The sequence below is a fragment of the Piliocolobus tephrosceles genome, chromosome 2 (assembly GCF_002776525.5).
Source record: "Piliocolobus tephrosceles isolate RC106 chromosome 2, ASM277652v3, whole genome shotgun sequence".
NCBI classification, from domain to species: Eukaryota; Metazoa; Chordata; class Mammalia; order Primates; family Cercopithecidae; genus Piliocolobus; species Piliocolobus tephrosceles.
In genome coordinates, this window is record NC_045435.1 from 100851690 (window position 1) to 100861438 (window position 9749).

At 44.9% G+C, this 9749-nt stretch overlaps 1 pseudogene; it reads right to left on the minus strand.

Annotated features, from left to right (window-relative positions):
* Positions 1 to 9247: 9247 nt before the first annotated feature.
* Positions 9248 to 9523, minus strand: LOC111523233 (annotated as a pseudogene).
* Positions 9524 to 9749: the final 226 nt, after the last annotated feature.

Sequence of the window (9749 nt, forward strand, 5' to 3'; positions counted from 1 at the left end):
AGGAGAATCGCTTAAACCTGGGAGGTGGAGGTTGCAGTGAGCCAAGACACGCCATTGCATTCCAGCCTGGGCAACAAGAATGAAACTGTCTCAAAAAAATAAAAGTTTATCTTTATAGAAATATTTCAGCTAATAAATAATTATATTGTTGTCTTGCAAACAATAATAAAATAGTAGATCTCAGTATCATTTATCTACAATTGCTAACATCACATAAAGAGAGACAAATAGACATCAGGTATTTTCTGATAGAAATATACAACTGGGTAGCCCAAGCCTGTAATCCCAGCACTTTGGGAGGCCAAGGTGGGTGGATCACCTGAGGTTGGGAGTTCGAGACCAGCCTGACCAACATGGAGAAACCCCATCTCTACTAAAAATTCAAAATTAGCCGGGCGAGGTGCCACATGCCTGTAATCCCAGCTACTCTGGAGACTGAGGCAGGAGAATCGCTTGAACCTGGGAGGCAGAAGTTGTGGTGAGCTGAGATCGTGCCATTGCACTGCAGCCCAGGCAACAAGAGTGAAACTCCATCTCAAAAAAAAAAAAGAAAAGATATATACAACTGTTATATATGTCTTCCAAAAAGATCAAACCTCCATCTGATCAAGTCTCCAGATTTAACTACTAATTTAGAAGAATAAAGAACAGAGGCCGGCATGGTAGCCTGTAATCCCAGCATTTTGGGAGGCTAAGGCAGGTGGATCACTTGAGGTCTGGGGTTTGAGACTAGCCTGGCCAACATGGCAAAACCCCATCCCTACTAAAAATACAAAAATTAGCAAGGCCTGTTGGAGCACACCTGTAATCTCAGTTACTCCAGAGGCTGAGGCAGGAGAATCACTTGAACCCAAGACAGAGTGAGACTCCATATCAAAAAAAAAAAAAGAAAGAAACTTTGGGAGGCCGAGGTGGGCGGATCACAAGGTCAGGAGTTCAAGACCAGCCTGGCCAAAGTGGCAAACCCCTGTCATTACTAAAAATACAAAAATTAGCCGGGCATGGTGGCACATGCCTGTAGTCCCAGCTACTCGGGAGGCTGAGGCAAGAGAATCACTTGAACCTGGGAGGCGGAGGTTGCAGACCTAAATTGCACCACTGCACTCTAGCCTGGGAGAGAGTGAGACTCTGTCTCAAAAGAAAAAAACAAAAACAAAAAAACACACAAAAAACAAACAAAAAAATCATGTTCAGCAACACCACATGGACACAATCAACAAAATTCAAAATCTAGACTGTGAAAAAAGTGCAGGATAAATTAATTGCTGGGGGGAAAAAGGGAGGAGGGTCATCAGTTAGGGTTCAACCAGGGAAGCAGAATGCTTTTGGGCAATATAAGGAATTTATTATGGGGCTCTGACCTGACGTAATTCAGGGAGGTGGCTCATCAGTCTGTGTAAGTCACCTGCATCTAGGGCTGTGCCTGAAGTTGGGGCAGCTGGCAGTCACAAAGAGATAATGAATGTGAAGCAGGGGAGAACAGGAACAAGCTGGAACACGTCTATCTGTCCCTGGAGCCCATGCTGGTCTCTCACCAACTTTAGGCCTCTAGCTTCAAAGATGCAGGTGATCTGCAGAAAAGCTAGAGCAATTCTTGACAGATTTGCACATACCTCTGGCCCAGGATTTGGTGAAGCTGAAGAAGGCATCCGGAGGGAGCTGAAGGCACTTTGGTCTGGCTGCTACCCCACACCAACAAGGCTGCCTGCTGATGACATGCACAAAATGCAACAGTGCCTGACATTATACCAAACTTCTAGGCATAAAAATGGCTGCTGCTTCACTTCTGCTTCCAAATCCCTTACCGCCAACTCTAATTTACAACTATGCAGGGATGAGGTTTCTGGAATATATAGCTAATAAAATATAGTTTAGTGGCCAGGTACAGTGGCTCACACCTGTAATCCCAGCACTTTGGAAGGCTGATGGATCACTTGAGCCAGGAGTTCAACACCAGCCTGGTCAACATGGCAAAACTCCATCTCTACTAAATATACAAAAATTAGCCGGGTGTGGTGGCAGGCACCTGTAGTCCCAGCTACTCAGGAGGCTGAGGCAGGAGAATCACTTGAACCCGGGAGGTGGAGGTTGTAGTGAGCCAAGATCAGGCCATTGCATTCTACCCTGGGTGCCAGAGCGAGACTCTGCTCAAAAAAAGAAAAAAAAAAAAAAACGGCCGGGCGCGGTGGCTCACGCCTGTAATCCCAGCACTTTGGGAGGCTGAGGCGGGCAGATCACGAGGTCAGGAGATTGAGACCATCCTGGCTGACACGGTGAAACCCCGTCTCTACTAAAAATGCAAAAAATTAGCTGCGCATGGTGGCGGGCGCCTGTAGTCCCAGCTACTTGGGAGGCTGAGGCAGGAGAATGGCGTGAACCCGGGAGGCGGAGCTTGCAGTGAGCCAAGATAGCGCCACTGCACTCCAGCCTGGGCGACTGAGCGAGACTCCATCTCAAAGAAAAAAAAAAAAAAGAAAAACAAAAAATTTTTTTTTTGAGAAGGTGTTTCGCTCTTGTTGCCCAGGTTGGAGTTCTATGGTGTCATCTCAGCTCACCGCAACCTCTGCCTCCCAGGTTCAAGCAATTCTCCTGCCTCAGCCTCCCAAGTAGCTGGGATTATAGGCGTGAGCCACTACGCCCAGCTAATTTTGTAGTTTTAGTAGAGACAGGGTTTCACCATTGTTGGTCAGGTTGGTCTCAAACTCTTGACCTCAAATGATCTATCTGCCTTGGCCTCCCAAAGTGCTGGGATTACAAGCGTGAGCCACTGCACCTGGCTTTACATACCTCTTTTAATCATACTTAGCTTCCAAGTGGAGAAAGTAACAAAATCATGCCTCTGCCTAATACAGTGCAACATCAAACAAAAACATGCTAACATTTCCCCCAAAAAATGTATACAAATGATACAGGAGCTAGAAAGAAGTTATTTAGGCAGATAGTGAGTGTAAAAGAGTCCTCAGTAAGATTTCCTTGTAGTAAAAAGCAGCCCCAAAATAATTTCTTTTCTAACAAAAAGCAGCCTGAAAAACCAAGCTACAAGCACAGACAAGCAAGCTAAAAGCTTGTATAGGTAAATGCGGGCAGCTGTGCTAATAGAAAAGCGCTACCTGGAAGCCAGGAATATTCAACATGGAGGTTCCCTCTTCCCTTTTCTTTTTCACCACATGTGCAGTGAAAAAGCAGGTAACTGGCCGGGCGCGGTGGCTCACGCCTGTAATCCCAGCACTTTGGGAGGCTGAGGCGGGTGGATCACGAAGTCAGGAGATCGAGACCATCCTGGCTAACACGGTGAAACACGGTCTCTACTAAAAATACAAAAAATTAGCTGGGCGTGGTGGCGGGCGCCTGTTGTCCCAGCTACTTGAGAGGCTGAGGCAGGAGAATGGCGTGAACCCAGGAGACTGAGCTTGCAGTGAGTGGAGATCGGGCCAATGTACTCCAGCCTGGGCGACAGAGTGAGACTCTGTCTCAAAACAAAACAAAACAAAACAAAACAAAACAGCAGGCAACGTGGTTCTGACCAGGTAAAGACCCCATCTGCAAATCTAAAATAATAAAACATTAGGGTGGGATGGCCAGGTTCTTTGTGAGCTATGCAAATGGCACACCTGGTCCGAGCAATTTCTTGTGCCCTATGTAAATTAGACGCCATCTCCTCTGAAGGAGAGAGAGCCTCTTTTCTCTCTCTTTCACCCATTAAACCTTTGCTCTCCAACTTACTCCTTGTGTGTGTCTACATCCTCGATTTTCTTGGCATGAGGCAAGGAACCTTGGGTATTATCCCAGACAAATGAGGCCACTTCACAAAGTTCTTTTATTTATCTTTGGGGGAGTTTATTCCTCTTCTAGCTAGGTTATACTCCCTCTTGATACACTGGCATTAAAATACTAAGATAGGGAGTTAACTACTATTAACATTGCTTGGCGGGGCGCGGTGGCTCATGTCTATGATCCCAGCACTTTAGGAGACTGAGACAGGCAGATCACCTGAAGTCAGGAGTTCACGACCAGCCTGGATAACATGGCGAAAACCCATCTCTACTAAAATTACAAAAATTAGCCAGGCGTGGTGACATGTGCCTGTGATCCCAGCTACTTGGGAGGCTGAAGCAGGAGAATCGCTTGGAGCCAGGAGACGGAGGTTGTAGTGAGCTGAGATCACACCACTGCACTCCAGCCTGGGCGACAGAGCGAGACTCTGTCTCAAAAAAAGAAAAAAACACCACAAAAACAAGATTTCTTATATTATATGGTAGGAGACTGGCTGGGAGATGGAAAAATTGGTTAATATAAACACAAATAGTTTCATATCAAAATAAGGAAGAAATATTTCTAACTATTACAGTCCTTATTTTCACAACTGATCATAGGCTCATAGCCAGCATTTATAACTACTTTTGTCCATTAGCCATTATGTCTCTCATTTGCTCTCAGTACAAAATAGCTGGTTAAGGTTCCTTGACTGCTAAGGTGACTCAACTGTTTACTCCTGAAGAGTCTGGTCTGTTAGCAGTCCTGCCTGGCTGGGTTGGTTATAGTTTTCTACTGACTTTAATCACTGAACATGGGAGCACACACAATATGCACCTAAAATAAGCTGACAGTGATGTTTTCTGACTGTCACAGAATGACTAAGAAACTGTGCAAGTAACTTTAGATCTCTTTCTTTCCTTCTTAAATATTCAAGGGGATTATCACCACATTTGGTATGCTGTGTTTCCAAGAATCATTTTTATTTTGAAGGTTTTAAGCCTTCATTTGTGAGAACATCAATACCAAAGAATACACTGTCAGTCCAGGCGCAGTAGCTCATTCCTGTAATCCCAGCACTTTGGGAGGCCGAGGTGGGCGTATCACCTGAGGTCAGGAATTCAAGACCAGCCTGGCCAATATGGCAAAACCCCGTCTCTACTAAAAATCCAAAAACTAGCCAGGTGTGGTGGTGAGCACCTGTAATCCCAGCTACTCAGGAGGCTAAGGCAGGAGAATTGCTTGAACCCGGGAGGCGGAGGTTGTAGTGAGCCGAGATCACACCACTACACTCCTGCCTGGGTAACAGAGCGAGATTCTATCTCAAAAAAAAAACAGGCCAGGGGTGGTGGCTCAAACCTGTAATCCCAGCACTTTGGGAGGTCGAGGTGGGCGTATCACCTGAGGTCAGGAGTTCAAGATCAGCCTGACCAACATGGTGAAGCCCCATCTCTACTAAAAATACAAAAAATTAGCTGGCATAGTGGCGCATGCCTATAATCCCAGCTACTCCTTGGGAGGCTGAGACAGGAGAATTGCTTGAACCTGGGAGGCAGAGGATGCAGTGAGCTGAGATTGTGCCACTGCACTCCAGGCTGGTGACAGAGTGAGACTCCGTCTCAAAAAAAAAAAAAAAAAAAAATTGTCATTTTCATTGGTTTGGTTTTTGAATGTTTGATATAACCATATTTTAAATAACTTTTATTATGTTGTCTTACATTTACTTTTTTTCTTTAGAATGTAAGATCAAATTCAGCTTATTAGAATAAGTATTTTTCTCAGTTTGTCATAATTTATACTTTCAGATCCATCAGTTAAACTTGAATCTGCCTTTGTATTTATTCTGTTAAATAATCAATTTAAAAGTATTTTGTATAATAAATTGTCGCAGACTCAAAATGTGTTTTATCGATAATAATGCCTTTTCTGAAAAAGACTGAAAACTCTCTCTTTTTTTTTTTTTTTTTGAAACAGGGTTTCTGTCACCCAGGCTGGGGTGCAATGGCATGATCACAGCTCACAGCAGCCTTGACCTCCAGGGCCCAGGTGATCTTCCTGCCTCAGCCCCCCAAGTAGCTAAAGCCATAAGTACCCACCATCATGCCTTGCTAATTTCTGTATTTTTTTGTAGAGACAGGGTTTTTTGTTTTGTTTTGTTTTGTTTTTTGAGATAGAGTCTCACTCTGTCGCCCAAGCTGGAGTGCAGTTGCGCCATCTCGGCTCACCACAACCTCCGCCTCCCGGGTTCAAGTGATTCTCCTGCCTCAGCCTCCCGAGTAGCTAGGATTACAGGCGCCCGCTACCACACCTGGCTAATTTTTGTATTTTTTAGTAGAGATGAGGTTTCACCATGTTGGCCAGGCTGGTCTTGAACTCCTGACTTCAGGTGATCCACCTGCCTCGGCCTCCCAAAGTGCTGAGATTACAGGTATGAGCCACTGCACCCAGCCAAGACAGAGTTTTGCCATGTTGCCCATGGCTGGTCTTGAACTCCTGGGCTCAAGTCATCCACCTGCCATGGCCTCCCAAAGTGTTGGGATTACAGGCATTAGTCGCTGCAATGCCCCAAAAGCTCTTATCTAAATTCATTAGAAAGTCTCAACAATTTTGCCAACAGCAGGTGCGATAACACTAAACTTAGCTTCAACTTCAGCTGCAACCCTGTAACATTAACCCTCCCGTTACAATGATAGTCCAATTGACCAGCATATACCAGGGGAAAAAAGACCAAATCCGAGCCAGTTCATGTATTTTTCATGTCTCTATCCCCACTCATTGCAGTTGGGCAGGGGATATGAAGTTTTTGCTAAGCATCCTTATGATGAACTCTGGTATTTTCTATTTCATTATACTCTAGTATATTCTATTTCATTAAAAAAAAAAAAAAAAAAGCGGGTTGAGAGCCACTAACTTGATTTCATGACACATGAATGGATTGTGACCTTGCAATTTGAAAAGCGCTACCCCATGGTGGGTACCCCATGGTGGGTTATAGTTAAAATATTAACATTTCCCCCACTTTGTTAATGTGTAAATTCATTTAACTCTTTTGAGTCTCTGTATCTTTGTGTGTGTGTGTGTTGTTTTTTTTTTTTTTTTGAGACAGAGTCTCACTCTGTCACCAGGTTGGAGTGCAGTGGTGTGATCTCGGCTCACTGCAACCTCCGCCTCCCAGGTTCAAGCGATTCCCCTGCCTCAGCCTCCTGAGTATCTGGGACTATGGGCACACGCCACTAATGCCGCTATATCTGGCTAAATTTTTTTTTTTTTTTTTTTGTATTTTAGTAGAGGCAGGGTTTCACCATGTTGGCCAGGATGGTCTCAATCTCCTGACTTCGTGATCCACCCGCCTAAAGTGCTGGGATTACAGGCGTGAGCCACCGCGCCCAGCCGTATCTTTGTTTTCATTTTCTATGTTTGTGCTCTTTGATTTCCACTGCTCCTCCTAGTGATCTGTACAGGGCAGGGACATTATGGAAATTATGAGTGTGTGTGAGCTTGTAGGCCGTGACATGATTTCCTGTTGCCTTCAAAGAGAAAAGTCAACCTGACGAGGCAAGACCTCAGTTCTCATTGATTTCCTTGTAACTCTTCCTCTTATACAACATCTCAGGAGCAAGTCTTAAGATCATTCTTATCTTTGGATCTCTAAAAATTATATATATATTTTTTAGGCTGGGTGCGGTGGCTCACACCTGTAATCCTAACACTTTGGGAGGCCAAGGTGGGCAGATCACCAGAGGTTGGGAGTTTGAAACTAGCCTGACCAACATGGAGAAACCCCGTCTCTACTAAAAATACAAAATTACCCGGGCGTGGCAGCGCATGCCTGTAATCCCAGCTACTTGGGAGGCTGAGGCAGGAGAATCACTTGAACCCGGGAGGTGGAAGTTGCGGTGAGCCAAGATCGCACCACTACACGCCAGCCTGGGCAACAAGAGCCAAACTCCGTCTCAAAAAATAAGAAGAAGAATAAAATAAATAAATAAATAAAAATTTAAACACCCAACAAAGATATCTTTAGAAAGTGTGGATATTGTTCTGATTATTCTATTGCTACATCATAAGCCACCCCAAATTTGATGGCATATCAATAATTTTATTATGTTTATGGATTCTGTAGGTCAGTAATTTTGAGAGGACACAGGGTGGTTGGCTTGCCTCTGCTCCACAACGTCTGGGATCTCAGCAGACCCACATAGCTGCGAGGTGGGTCATGTGGGGGTTTCATCCCCCATATGTCTGTTATGGGGCTGGGATAACTGAAGCTGCCTGTCAGCTGGTATGCTTCCACAGGGCCTCTCCATAAGACGTGTGATGACTGGGCTCCTAGAGGAAATATCTGGAGAATAAGTAGTCCAAGATAACCAGGTGGAAGCATCATCAGCTTTTTGACCTAGTCTTAGAGGTTACATTGCAGCACTTCTGTCAGATTCTGTGACTAAAGAACCCATAATTCTTCCCCAGATTCAAGAGCGTAGACTCCAGCTCTTCAGGCAATGCTTTAAAAACACTACAGGCATCTTTCTTTGATGGGGTTTTACATGTCTTCTCATTATCTGTGCTTGGCCTTCTTTTATTCAACAAAATATTGGCAGAGCTCTTACCTATGTCACACAGTGTGTTAAACACTGAAGATGTAATAACAAACAAGAGAGAGATGATTCCTACCCTCATGGAACCAACTATCTTTTTTTTTTTTTTTTTTTTTTTTGAGACAGAGTCTTGCTCTTATTGCCCAGGCTGGAGTGCAATGGCATGATCTCAGCTCACTGCAACCTCTGCCTCCCGGGTTGGAGTGGTTCTCCTGCCTCAGCCTCCCGAGTAGCTGGGATTACAGACGCCTGCCATCACACCCGGCTAATTTTTGTATTTTCAGTAGAGACAGGGTTTTGCCATGTTGGCCAGGCTGGTCTCAAGCTCCTGATCTTGTGATCTGCCCACTTTGGCCTCCCAAAGTGCTGGAATTACAGGCATGAGCCACCGCACCCAGCCAAAACGGACTATCTTAAAAGGGAAATAGAGTAAACAGATGATCACAAAAATAATGCAGTTTTTTTTTTCTATTCAGCTGTGTTTTCTTCCCTTATTTCTCTGATGATGACTTCCACATTGTCAGCCTTCTCTATTTCCTATAGTTTCCTTATTGTTTTTACTTCAATTTTTCTAATCTATGTTCTAAGTCTTTTAGTTTTTCTTGAATTGTTTTGTGCCTTTTTAGTTTTGTTTTGAATCTCTTTGTGCAAATGCCCTGTGATTTGTGTTTCTTTCTTTCTTTCTTTTTTTTTTCAAGGAATTACAAAGCTACTTTAAATACTTTAGGGTGAGCCCCACAGGAATAAAAAACACTGGGAAGGGGTAACCCCCTCACCCCGGGGAGTGGCCCGGGGGAGAGAGGCTACCTGAGGGGAAGGAAGCACAAAAAGGACCCGCTGCAGACTCAGGGCAAAGGGAATGCCATTGGTGCTGGGACCTGTGAGCACTACAGGAGCGTGGTGGGACTGGCTCCAGGCACACAGGCGAAGGGCAAGAGGGTTGGACACGAAGCCACAAAGCTACTTGGGTTCCTCCTTCTTCTCGTTTGCCTTTTTTTTGCTTCTGCTGCATGATCTCCGAGTCCCTCTGCTTGCGGGCGGCAGCAGAAAGCCCGATATCTCGGCGCTGTCCCTTAACCGAGTCGCTCTGCTTTTTCATATTCTTCTGGTGGGCGAGCTCACGCTGGTTACCGCGGGTCATGGCGACCGCAGCGGCTCCGACCTGCCTCCGTTACGTCCCCCTGTGATTTGTGTTTCTGGCTTGCTGTTTCTTCTCAATCACTTATTTTCTCAGTGACATCTATTCAAGTTTGTATTGCTTTTCTTGATGTTTCTGGTTTTTTTGTTCACCTCCAACATATGATATGCCTACTATGTTTCAGGCACTGTGGTGAGTACATGGATACATAGCTCTGCGCAGCCTCTGCCTCAGGCAGGAAACACTCTTTAGCAAAGGAGCAC